This window comes from Rutidosis leptorrhynchoides, chromosome 6 (assembly GCF_046630445.1).
Source record: "Rutidosis leptorrhynchoides isolate AG116_Rl617_1_P2 chromosome 6, CSIRO_AGI_Rlap_v1, whole genome shotgun sequence".
In the NCBI taxonomy this organism is placed as follows: Eukaryota; Viridiplantae; Streptophyta; class Magnoliopsida; order Asterales; family Asteraceae; genus Rutidosis; species Rutidosis leptorrhynchoides.
Window position 1 is genome coordinate 146,736,403 of NC_092338.1, and position 13,068 is coordinate 146,749,470.

The window sequence follows — 13,068 nt, forward strand, 5'->3', positions numbered from 1 at the left end:
TGGCCACGGATCGATTCACGAACCTATACAAATATGTACATATATATCAAAGTATTATCAAAATATAATTACAACCATTTTTATTATGTTTTAAAGATTTGAGTGTATTAAATCAGTTGTCCTCGTTAGTAACCTACAACTAGTTGTTCACAGTTAGATGTACAGAAATAAATCCATATATATTATCTTGAATCAATCCACGACCCAGTTACGTCTCAGGCTAGATCACAACTCAAAGTATATATATTTTTGGAAACAACCTCAACCCTGTATAGCTAACTCCAACATTACTGCATATAGAGTGTCTATGTTGTTCCAAATAATATATATACATGGGTCGATATGATATGTCAAAATATTTACATACGTGTCTATGGTATCCCAAGATTAAATAATATATTAGAATACATGTATAATACAATATAAGTTAGCTAGGATATGATTTGTATAGATTTGTTAAACATTTCCCGTAGCTAAAAAGATCAAAAATATCCAATCTTGTTTTACCCATAACTTCTTCATTTTAAATCCGTTTTGAGTGAATCAAATTGATATGGTTTCATATTGAAATCTAATTTAAGAATACAAACAGAAAAATTATAGGTTTATAGTTGTAAATTTAAGTTACATGTTAATTACTAAAGAGGTAGTCATTTCCGTCGAAAGAACGACATCTTGATGACCATTTTGAAAAACATACTTTCACTTTGAGTTTAACCAAGATTTTTGGATATAGTTTCATGTTCATATGAAAAATCATTTTCCCAGAAGAATAACTTTTAAATCAAAGTTTATCATAGTTTTTAATTATCCAAACCAAAACAGCCCCCGGTTTCACTACGACGGCGTATATTCGATTTTATGGTGTTCATCATGTTTCCAGGTTTTAAATCATTAAGTTAGCATATCATATAGATATAGAACATGTGTTTAGTTGATTTTAAAAGTCAAGTTAGAAGAATTAACTTTTGTTTGCGAACAAGTTTAGAATTAACTAAACTATGTTCTAGTGATTACAAGTTTAAACCTTCGAATAAGATAGCTTTATATGTATGAATCGAATGATGTTATGAACATCATTACTACCTCAAGTTTTTTGGATAAAACTACTAGAAATTAGAAAAATGAATCTAGCTTCAAAGGATCCTTGGATGGCTTGAAAGTTCTTGAAGCAGAATCATGACACGAAAACAGTTCAAGTAAGATTTTCACTCGAAATAAGATTGTTATAGTTGTAGAAATTGAATCAAAGTTTGAATATGAATATTACCTTGAATTAGAAAGATAACCTACTGTAAATAACAAAGGTTCCTTGATCTTAGATGATTACTTGGAATGGATTAGAAAGCTTGGAAATAGACTTGCAAACTTGGAAGTATTCTTGATTTTTATGAAACTATACTTATGGAATTTATGAAGAATACTTAGAACTTGAAGATGGAACTTGAGAGAGATCAATTAGATGAAGAAAATTGAAGAATGAAAGTGTTTGTAGGTGTTTTTGGTTGTTGGTATATGGATTAGATATAAAGGATATGTAATTTTGTTTTCATGTAAATAAGTCATGAATGATTACTAATATTTTTGTAATTTTATGAGATATTTCATGCTAGTTGCCAAATGATGGTTCCCACATGTGTTAGGTGACTCACATGGGCTGCTAAGAGCTGATAATTGAAGTGTATATACCAATAGTACATACATCTAAAAGCTGTGTATTGTACTAGTACGAATACGGGTGCATACGAGTAGAATTGTTGATGAAACTGAACGAGGATGTAATTATAAGCATTTTTGTTAAGTAGAAGTACTTTGATATGTGTCTTGAAGTCTTTCAAAAGTGTAAGAATACATATCAAAACACAACATGTATATACATTCTAATGGAGTCGTTAAGTCTTCGTTAGTCGTTACATGTAAGTGTTGTTTTGAAACCTTTAAGTTAACGATCTCAATTAATGTTGTTAACCCAATGTTTATTATATCAAATGAGATGTTAAATTATTATATTATCATGATATTATGATATATGAATATCTCTTAATATGATATATACATTAAAATATCGTTACAACGATAATCGTTATATATAAGTCTCGTTTCGTAATTCTTGAGTTAGTAGTCTTGTTTTTACATATGTAGTTCATTGTTAACACACTTAATGATATATTTAAATATCATTTTATCATGTTAAATATAGTGTATCAATATCTTAATATGATACATATATATTTAGTAGACGTTATCATAACGATAATCGTTATATATATCATTTCGAGTTTCTTAACTTAGTAATCTCATTTCTTATGTATATCACGCATTGTTAATATACTTAGTGAGATACTTACTCATCATAATCTCATGTCAACCATATACATATGTCTATATATACCACAACATGTAGTTTTTACAATTTTGTAACGTTCGTGAATCGCCAGTCAACTTGGGTGATCAATTGTCTATATGAAACTTATTTCATTTAATCAAGTCTTAACAAGTTTGATTGCTTAACACGTTGGAAACATTTAGTCATGTAAATATCAATCTCAATTAATATATATAAACATGGAAAAGTTCGGGTCACTACAGCAACGTCAAAGGAGGTTGAACCCACACATGCAAGATGTCGTGAAGAAAGAGATCATTAAGCTCCTCGATGCAGGTCTGATTTACCCGATCTCTGACAGTCCTTGGATTAGCCCGGTACACTATGTACCGAAGAAAGGTGGTATGACTATTACCACCAATGATAAAAATGAGTTAATTTTCACTCAGACTGTCACGGGGTGGCGTGTTTGTATTGACTATCGAAAGTTGAACGACGCCACACGCAAAGACCACTTCCCGTTACCTTTCATGGATCAAATGTTAGAGAGGTTAGAGGGAAATACCTTTTATTGTTTTCTTGATGGTTTTTCGGGCTATTTCCAAATTCCTATCTCGCCCGAGGACCAGGAGAAAACTACTGTCACGTGCCCGTATGGCACATTTTCATATCGACGCATGCCCTTTGGCCTTTGTAATGCTCCGGCCACTTTTCAAAGGTGCATGATGGCCATATTCCACGATATGATAGAGGATTGCATGGAGGTGTTCATGGATGATTTTCGGTCTTCGGTGACACTTTCGATTCATGCCTTCTTAATTTAGAGCGGATGTTGGTAAGGTGTGAAAAGTCTAATCTTGTGCTCAACTGGGAGAAGTGCCATTTCATGGTGCAAGGGGGCATAGTACTCGGGCACAAGATTTCTAGGGATGGTATTGACGTGGATCCTGCAAAGGTAACAACTATTAAGAACCTTCCACCTCCCACCGATGTCAAGGGTGTTCAGAGTTTTCTCGGGCACGCTGGTTTTTACCGGTTGTTCATTAAGGATTTTTCTAAAATTGCTAACCCGATGAATAAACTCCTCGAAAAGGACACGCCTTGGAATTTCTCTGGAGAGTGCCTTAAGGCATTCAATCTTCTTAAGGAGAAACTGATCAATGCACCCATTATAATTGCACCGAATTGGTCCCTTCCATTCGAGCTTATGTGCGATGCTTCTGACTTTGCTGTTGGCTCTGTTCTGGGTCAAAGGTTCGAGAAACATTTTCGGCTCATTTATTATGCAAGCAAGACCTTGCAAGGAGCACAATTGAATTATACTACCACTGAGAAGGAGCTCTTTGCGGTGGTCTTTCGTTTGATAAGTTCCGGCCCTACTTAGTCTTATCTAAGACTATAGTCTTTACGGACCATTCTGCTCTTAAGTATCTTTTCGCTAAGCCGGATACTAAACCTAGACTTCTTAGATGGATCTTGCTTTTGCAAGAATTCAATGTTGAGATCTGGGATAAAAAGGGTGCCGAGAACCTAGCGGCCGATCACCTTTCACGTCTTGAGAATCTCTCCCGTGAGGTTCTCGATGAGACTACTATTCATGATGATTTTCCCAATGAATATCTCATGAAGGTGGAAGAGTGTGACGACCCTTGGTTCGTTGATTTTGCTAATTACTTGGTTGGGGGGTTCTTAGAAAAAGGTTGGTCACATCATAAACATAAGAAATTCTTTAGTGACCTTAAGTATTATTTTTGGGAGGACCCTTATCTTTTTAGGCGGTGTTCCGATAGAATGATCCGTCGATGTGTTTCTAGAGACGAATGCGAGCGCATTCTTGTCTAATGTCATCATGGACCGATGGATGGGCATTATGGTCCCCAAGTTACGGGGCAGAAAGTCTTTGAGGCCGGTTTTTATTGGCCTACTATCTTCAAGGATGCCCACCGAATTTGTCAATCTTGTGATGCTTGTCAACGGGCGGGTCAAATCACCCAACGAGATGAGATGCCTCAAAATGTCATTCAAGTTTGCGAGGTTTTTGATATATGGGGGATTGACTTCATGGGCCCGTTTCCGAAATCCAATAATAAGCTCTACATTCTCGTTGCTATCGATTATGTTTCAAAATGGGTCGAAGCACAAGCTTTGCCTACTGATGATGCACGGGTTGTAGTTTCGTTCCTTAAACAACTTTTTTCTCGTTTTGGTGCCCCGAAAGCTTTAATTAGTGATCGGGGAACTCACTTTTGCAATGCCCAACTTGAAAAGGTGTTGAACCGATATGGGGCGACCCATAAAGTTTTGACATCCTACCATCCTCAAACCAATGGGCAAGTCGAAAACACCAACCGAGCTTTAAAGAGGATTCTTGAAAAAACAATTGGTTCTAATCCTAAGGAGTGGTCGTTTAAGCTTGATGATGCCTTATGGGCATTTAGAACGGCGTACAAAACTCCAACCGGAACCACTCCTTTTCGGTTACTTTATGGTAAAGCATGTCATCTCCCGGTGGAGATTGAACACAAAGCTTTTTGGACTCTCAAAACGAGCAATCTTGATCTTAAGGAGACGAGACGCCTTTGTTTGAGCCAATTAAATGAGCTAGAGGAATTGAGGCTCGATGCTTATGAAAATTCATTGATTAGTAAGGAGAGGATGAAGAAGTGGCACGATAGTCGTTTAAAAGATCCTAAGGAATTTAAGGAGGGGGATCGTGTGCTTCTTTTCAATTCGCGGTTCCGTTTGTTTCCCGGAAAGTTGAAGTCTAAGTGGTCGGGACCATTTATTGTTCGTAAGGTGTATTCTCATGGGGCGATTGATTTGGTTAACTCGAAGGGGGAAGAGTTTAAGGTTAACGGTCATCGGATAAAACATTATGTCGATGGACCACAAGAGGTGGATGATGAGATTAAACTCATCTTTACCTCTAACGACGCGTGATAGTCTTTGGTGGTAATCTTTGTTGTAGAGTTTGTATATTATTTTTGTTTTGTATATTTTCATGCTTGAACAGGTACAATATGATCATTGTTTGGATGCTTGGTTGCGCGAAATTGTGTTTTAGTTGAAAAAACTTAAAATTTGAAAAAGGAAAAGTCGCCTGTTTTAAGCCGCGGCGCGGCTTTAGAGCCCGCGGCGCGGGGTAACAAAGGTTTTGCAAGTCGAGGGTTTTTAAAAATTCAGGGAATTTTGATGCATTAAGCCGCGGCGCGGCTGGTGAGTCCGCGGCGCGGGTCCTGTCTGATGGAAATTCAAATTCGTTTTTTTATAGAAGGGAATGGGTCAAACCCGACCCAATGGTAATACCTGACGGGAATTAAGGATTTTTAGGGTTATTTGCTGTTTGAAAAACACACACAACTTATCAACTTCAAGCACGATTCAAAAATCTCTCAAACCTTAATCTTTAATCTTCAATCTTTGTTTAAATTTCTTCATCAATTCTCTAATCAATGGCACCAAAGATCCGATTTTGACTTTCTTTATCTTGTTCTTGCCTAATTGCATGTTTATTTGTTGTTTAAATACGGATTAGGTTTAGAATTAGTGTGGGATTGTTAATTTTGGTCTTGTATGCTTAATTTTATCATGGGTCTTTGTTGAATATGATTAGTATGTATGCAATTCATAATCTTTTTGTGTTTTTCATGCATATCTTTGATTCTAGGGTTCATGGTTAATTTGATTTTGAATTAGAGATGAGTAATTTGGGAAAATTGGTTATGGGTCTTGTTAATTATGGTTTGTCTTGAATGATAAGTGTGGGGTGTGTCACTTTGGCCAGGTCATTAGGGTTCTAGTTTTAATTGAATGGTTTTCTTATGATTAATTTGGTTTTATATGATATAGATGCCATGAAATTGATGCTATGATGACTTGGTGTTAGTTGTTGTTAATTTTTGGATTGAATTGCTAAATTTGGAGTTTCAAACTATCTTTCCACTAATGTTATTGATTCAAACGGTTTAAGTGTATGTTGAGATGTATTAGTGAATGATAATTGTTTGCGTACTTGGAAAGGGTGATAGTTTGTGATTTTCATATTGGTCATAATTGATTATTGCTTGTCGAAGTTTGTTGACTATGGTTGACTTATGCTTGAAACGTGGATTGTTTTGAATATGAGCAGGGACTAATCTTTAATGCTAATGGCAATGTTTTGCTTTTGTGTTTGGTTTGTTTAGTGTTTGTTGATGCAGAAGCAAAGAATCTCAAATGCTCAAAGGGAGGAAGAGAGACTTTTGGAAATTCAAACCAATCCTGAAAATTGGTTACAAGCGTTAAGGGATGATGAAGAGTATGCCGAAAGGTTTGGATATATTAGAAGGCGTCTCATCACCGGTACTTGGTATTTAGTCTGGGCCCCGCTAGAACAAGCGGGAAGACATTTGAGAACTCATCTCCAAGGGGTGCTTACATGCGTAAAACAACCGGGGAACCTTTTCATTCATGCATGGGAGCAGGCGTTTTTGTGTACGGATGTTATTTATGAGGAATTGGTGTGGGAATTCTTCTCCACATTGACTTTTAATCCTCGCAGCGCAGTTTCAGATACGAGTTTATTACAATTTCGCTTAGGAGGGATGGATAGGGAGATGAGTAGGTTTGATCTTTGTCGGGCATTAAATTTGTACCCCGAAATGGATGATTTCATTTTAGGACAGTATTTGAACGAAACTAAATTTTATGGTGCCGAGTTCTTTAATGCACAACAAAATTGGTATCAATTGAGTGGGAAGAATCCATTTGTGTCTAGTGAATCAAAGGGGTCGAACATTCGGGACAAAGATACAAGATTGATTCAGAGGTTGTTGGGTTGTACGTTTTGTGCACGAGTGAATGGGTATGACAAGGTGACAAATCATGATTTGTGGTCCATTTATATGATTAAGCATGGACAGTTTGCTGATTTGGCGAATTTGGTAGGTGAGTATTTACGTACGCATGCGATGGAGAAACAAAAGGCAAAACCACTTTTGGGTGGTCATTATGTTACTAAAATTGCTCGATTTTTCAATATTAACTTCACTCATTGTACACCGGCTCGGGATTCAATGAAACCATTCGGGGTTCGATTTTATATTAATGCAAAAATTTTGATGTGGAACTCGGATCGGTCTATGTTAGTTGAATATGTTGAGCCGTCTCAACAAGGTGGGGCGAGTGGTAGTGGTGCACAACACGATGATGATGAGGAAGTTGTGGCTCGCATCCACGAGTGTTTTGGTTCCGAGTCAGAGGAGCACGTTGGTTCGGGTAGTGGTCAGCCTTGGGGTGTTTCGGAGACAGTTTGGAATGATTTGGTTTCAAGGGTCGATAATGTTCAAATCGGTGTGTCAGATAAATTTGATGAGTTTCTGGGAGAACAACGATCGCATAATGACCGTATGTGGGAAAGTCAGCAACGGGTCGATGAGAGGTCGGCTGAGTCCTTACATGACCAGCAATGGATGGCATATGGAAACGATTGGCAAAGGCACAATGCTCGTTTTTTCTACTACAACCCGGATCATTATTATGGTACTACTGCTCAGACACCCGTGTATTATCGTAGTCCAGTTCAGCCACGAGTGCAGGCCCCGATTTATAGTGACCCGGAAAGGTTGGAAGATGCGCATCAGAGGTTTCAGCAGCAATATCCGTACGGCAATTGGCCGTATGATGGTTTTTAGTGAGGAGGGCATGTGAGTCCAATGATCATGTTGTATTTTGTTTGCAAACATTTTTATTTGGTTCTGTACTTGGATAATTATTTACTTTAATTATGTACTGTGGATTTATTCAGGGACAAGGCGTTTCGGTACCGGGTGGTGCCACCTTGTTCCGTTTTATGTAGTTTGTTTTTATTTTCTTAGGTTTGTTGGTGAAACGATTTTTCAAGTCTGGCATTAAGTTCAGCAAAACTGCATGAGTGATGATATTGGTGTAAGGATCGGGAATGGACGATGTTCTTATGCTGGCAGTCAGTTCAGCGCCATCTGTCACTGGCATTCCGCGATCAGTAGTTAAGCTCGATAAGTTTTTATTATTTTCTTTCTCACATAACCCTTTCGATTTTTATCTATTTTTGATCTCAAGTGATGGGGACATTACTTGATCTCAAGTGTGGGGTGGGGGATGTAAAATCTCTCTGGTTGGATGTTAATGGAATCATCATCATATTAGTTTTGATTTAAAAAGACTTGACGTTTCACGGGTTTTGGTAGTAAAAAAAATTGAAAAATTTAGGGAAAAATAAAAAAAACAGAAAAGTTAGTTTAAAAATAAAAAAAAAGTAGAAAAACAATTGAAAATTCGGCCAAAACCTTTATTCTGAAAATTGGCTTGGTATTTTATGGTAAATTTCGTGTTTTCAAAGAAGCCAAAATTATTTCACATGTTCATTATTTTGAACATGAAATCCTACGAGTTCGGGGAACTCAATAGTAGGTCACCTGTACCAAAACGGGTGTAAACCGTGAGAGAGCGGTGATTGCATAGCGTGATTGTGACCGAATCACGTGCTAGATCACAAACTTTTGGTTACGTGGTATAGCAGACTTCCGAAACTATATCATTTTATTATTACATCATTTAATGGTGTGTGATAATGCTAAAAACGAACATATATTTCATAGCATTATTCCTCAAGAAAGACAAGCTTTTAGTTGCAACTGTTCTATTTATAAGTGATATTCGTTTAAATAATAAAAGGTGAAGACAAAAGACAGATTCGACGAATTGAAGACGCAAACGACCAAAAAGCTCAAAAGTACAAAATGCAATCAATGAGGTTCCAATTATTGATAAGAAACGTCTCAAAATTACAAGAGTACAAGATTCAAAACGCAAAGTACAAGATATTAAATTGTACGCAAGGACGTTCGAAAATCCGGAACCGGGACCAGAGTCAACTCTCAACGCTCGACGCAACGGACTAAAAATTACAAGTCAACTATGCACATGAATATAATATAATATATAATTAATTCTTAAAATTAATATATATATTATATTATTATAAATAAACGTCGGCAGAAGAAAACAACCAAAAGTGGCTCTCCCCAGCTGGCCATGAGATCGCATGGCCTGGAAGGCATAAATCCATGCGATCGCATGAGCCTCTTTTCCAGATCACATGCCTATAAAAATCGAGCTTTGGTGTAACACAAATCACATCTTTTTCTTCTTCACTCAACGTAGTATATGTATATATAATTTATATTTTAATTTTAATTTTAATTTTAAATCCTAATAATAAGGGTGTGTTAGCGAATGTTGTAAGGGTGTAAGTCGAAATTCTGTCCGTGTAACGCTACGCTATTTTTAATCATTGTAAGTTATGTTCAACCTTTTTACATTAATGTCTCGTAGCTAAGTTATTATTATGCTTATTTAATCCGAAGTAATCATGATGTTGGGCTAAAAATATTAAAATTGGGTAATTGGGCTTTGTACCATAATTGGGGTTTGGACAAAAGAACGACACTTGTGGAAATTAGACTATGGGCTATTAATGGGCTTTATATTTGTTTAACTAAATGATAGTTTGTTAATTTTAATATAAAGATTTACAATTGGACGTACCTATAAATAACCATATACACTCGATCGGACACGATGGGCGGGGTATTTATATGTACGAATAATCGTTCATTTAACCGGACACGGGAATGGATTAATAGCCACTAGAATTATTAAAACATGGGTGAAATTATGTACAAGGACACTTGGCATAATTGATAACAAAGTATTAAAACCTTGGGTTACACTCAGTCGACATCCTGGTGTAATTATTAAACAAAGTATTAAAATCTTGTTACAGTTTAAGTCCCCAATTAGTTGGAATATTTAAACTTTGGGTATAAGGATAATTTGACGAGGACACTCGCACTTTATATTTATGACTGATGGACTGTTATGGACAAAAACCAGACGGACACATTAAAGGACAAAGGACAATTAACCCATGGACATAAAATTAAAATCAACACGTCAAACATCATGATTACGGAAGTTTAAATAAGCATAATTCTTTTATTTCATATTTAATTTCCTTTATTTTATATTTAATTGCACTTCTAATTATCGCATTTTTATTTATTGTTATTGTATTCAATTGCACTTTTAATTATCGTACTTTTTAATTATCGCAAGTTTATTTTATCGCACTTTTATTATTCGCAATTTCGTTATCGTTATTTACTTTACGCTTTAAATTAAGTCTTTTATTTATTTCATATTTTACATTTTGTTTTAATTGCAACTAAAGTTTTTAAAATCGACAAACCGGTCATTAAACGGTAAAAACCCCCTTTATAATAATAATATTATATATATTTGTATTTTTATAAATTTAAACTAATATAGCGTTAAGCTTTGTGAAAAAGATTCCCTGTGGAACGAACCGGACTTACTAAAAACTACACTACTGTACGATTAGGTACACTGCCTATAAGTATTGTAGCAAGGTTTAAGTATATCCATTCAATAAATAAATAAATATCTTGTGTAATTTGTAACGTATTTTGTATTAAAAATAATAGTATATTTCGTACCCCCACGCTACATCATCAAATTTTTGGCGCCGCTGCCGGGGAACTTAAAAATTTAGCTTAAAAGCCGGAAGCGCAACGCTATATATATAAAAAAAAGATTGTTATTTTTAGTTTACTTTTATAAAAATACGTTTTTATAAAAATACGTTTTAAAAATTCAAAAATATAAAAAGAAAAACAAAAATTTATATATTTTTAAGAGTTTGTTAAATATATAAGTTTTATAAAGTTTCTTTATTTTTATTTTTAGTATTTAAAAATATAAATTTTATTTAAATATTGTGTTTTTTTATAAAACATCAAAACAGCAAAACAGAAAAAAAAAATATAAAAGTTTACGGGCTACACTGTAGCAGCCCAACTCATCTGGCCCGATTTTCTACTTCATGCGATCGCATGAATATATAGCATACACTCCATGCGATCGCATGGAGTGATTTGACTCGTCTGAAACATAAGCTGTACGAAATTAGGGTTTATAATAATAATTATTATTAATTAATAACCCTAATTAGGTTATAATTATTTTATTATTTAGTTTAGTTTATTTATAATTTGTATATTAAGTCTAAATTAGTTTTAATAATTTATAAAATTAATAGTTTTATAAAATAAATAATATAAAAATAATATTTTTATAAAAATTGTAATTTTTACAACTTTTTATATATTTTTATATTTTGTCCCTTTTTAATAGTTTTAGCGTAATTTTTGTATTTTTCGCTCGTATTTATTTTTAATTCATAGTTTTTGCCATAGTTATTTTTATTTCTAGATTTTTAGGCCTTGCCGTAAAATCCCTTAAGTGCTTTTTCTTTAGACTAAGATTTAGGTGCTTTAGAATTTTGCGACGCCTTTTTAAGTTTTAGTACCTTTTTAAGTTATTTCCATTTGGGATATAGTTTTACTTGTAAGCTTTAAGACGCAACTTTTAGTTTTAAATTTTTAGTTCCTTTTTAAGTTTAGACGCGCTATTTTCTTATTTCTCGACGCCTTTTACCTATGTATCAATTATCATTCCAATTAGTAATCTCAATTTGCGATTATAATTTTAAGTTAGTGATAGTAATAAGGTTGGGTTAGTCGAGTGTTTTTAAGTTCTATAAGTCACTCTTTTTCTTTCTTATTTTTATTTTTCGATTTTTTCCGACGCACTCTTTTTCTTTCTTATTTCTCGCTATTCTAGTTTTTAGGACATAGATTTTTATTCTACTTCTTATCTAAATTTCTTAAAATTACGAAAAATTATTTTAAGTGGTTAAATTGATAGACATCAAAATTTTCTGGTTCGTAGTAATAGTTGGATTTGTACGTGGACCGGGTTATTGGAGCCAAACAGTCCTCAATTATATTGAGACCAAACGAATCCTGCCCCTCTGCTGCATCTTTTGGCTATTCGAAACGTGGGCAAAATCAGAAAAGTCTATTGATTGGATAACTTATATAATTTTTCTTTCCTTTTTAAAAACTAATAGGATATTCAGTGAATGCACCGAGCAAGACGTTCACCACCTTTTGTACGTTCACCACCTGTAACTAGATCAAGACATTTAGCAAATATTACCGCCGTTGATTTTTCTTTAGAATCTTCATCCAGTCGACCAAGTACTCCAATTCAAATTTCCGATAATCCATTTTTTGAACCCGACCTCACAATTGAGAATCCGGAGAATATTCAGGGACGATTCATAGATCCTGAACCATTAAATTTTCCTCCTGAACCACCAATCATTCAAACAGAGATTGTTGAGGAACGAACCATTAAATCAGAATCCTCTAGTGATTCCGATTCAACAAATTCAATTATGGAGAATCTGGAACCTTTAAGTATGGAAGACCGAATGAGAGCTAAACGCACTGGCCAAGGTCACGCAATTACTCATCCAGACATTAATGCGCCAGATTATGAAATCAAAGGACAAATTCTACACATGGTGACTAATCAATGCCAATTTAGTGGTGCGCCAAAGGAAGATCCAAATGAACATCTTCGTACCTTTAATAGGATCTGCACACTATTTAAAATCCGAAAAGTGGAGGATGAACAGATATATCTCATGTTATTTCCCTAGACTTTAAAGGGAGAAGCCAAAGATTGGTTGGAATCATTACCTGAAGGGGCGATTGATACATGGGACGTTTTAGTTGAAAAATTTCTTAAACAATTCTTTCCTGCATCTAAAGCTGTAAGACTTCAAGGAGAAA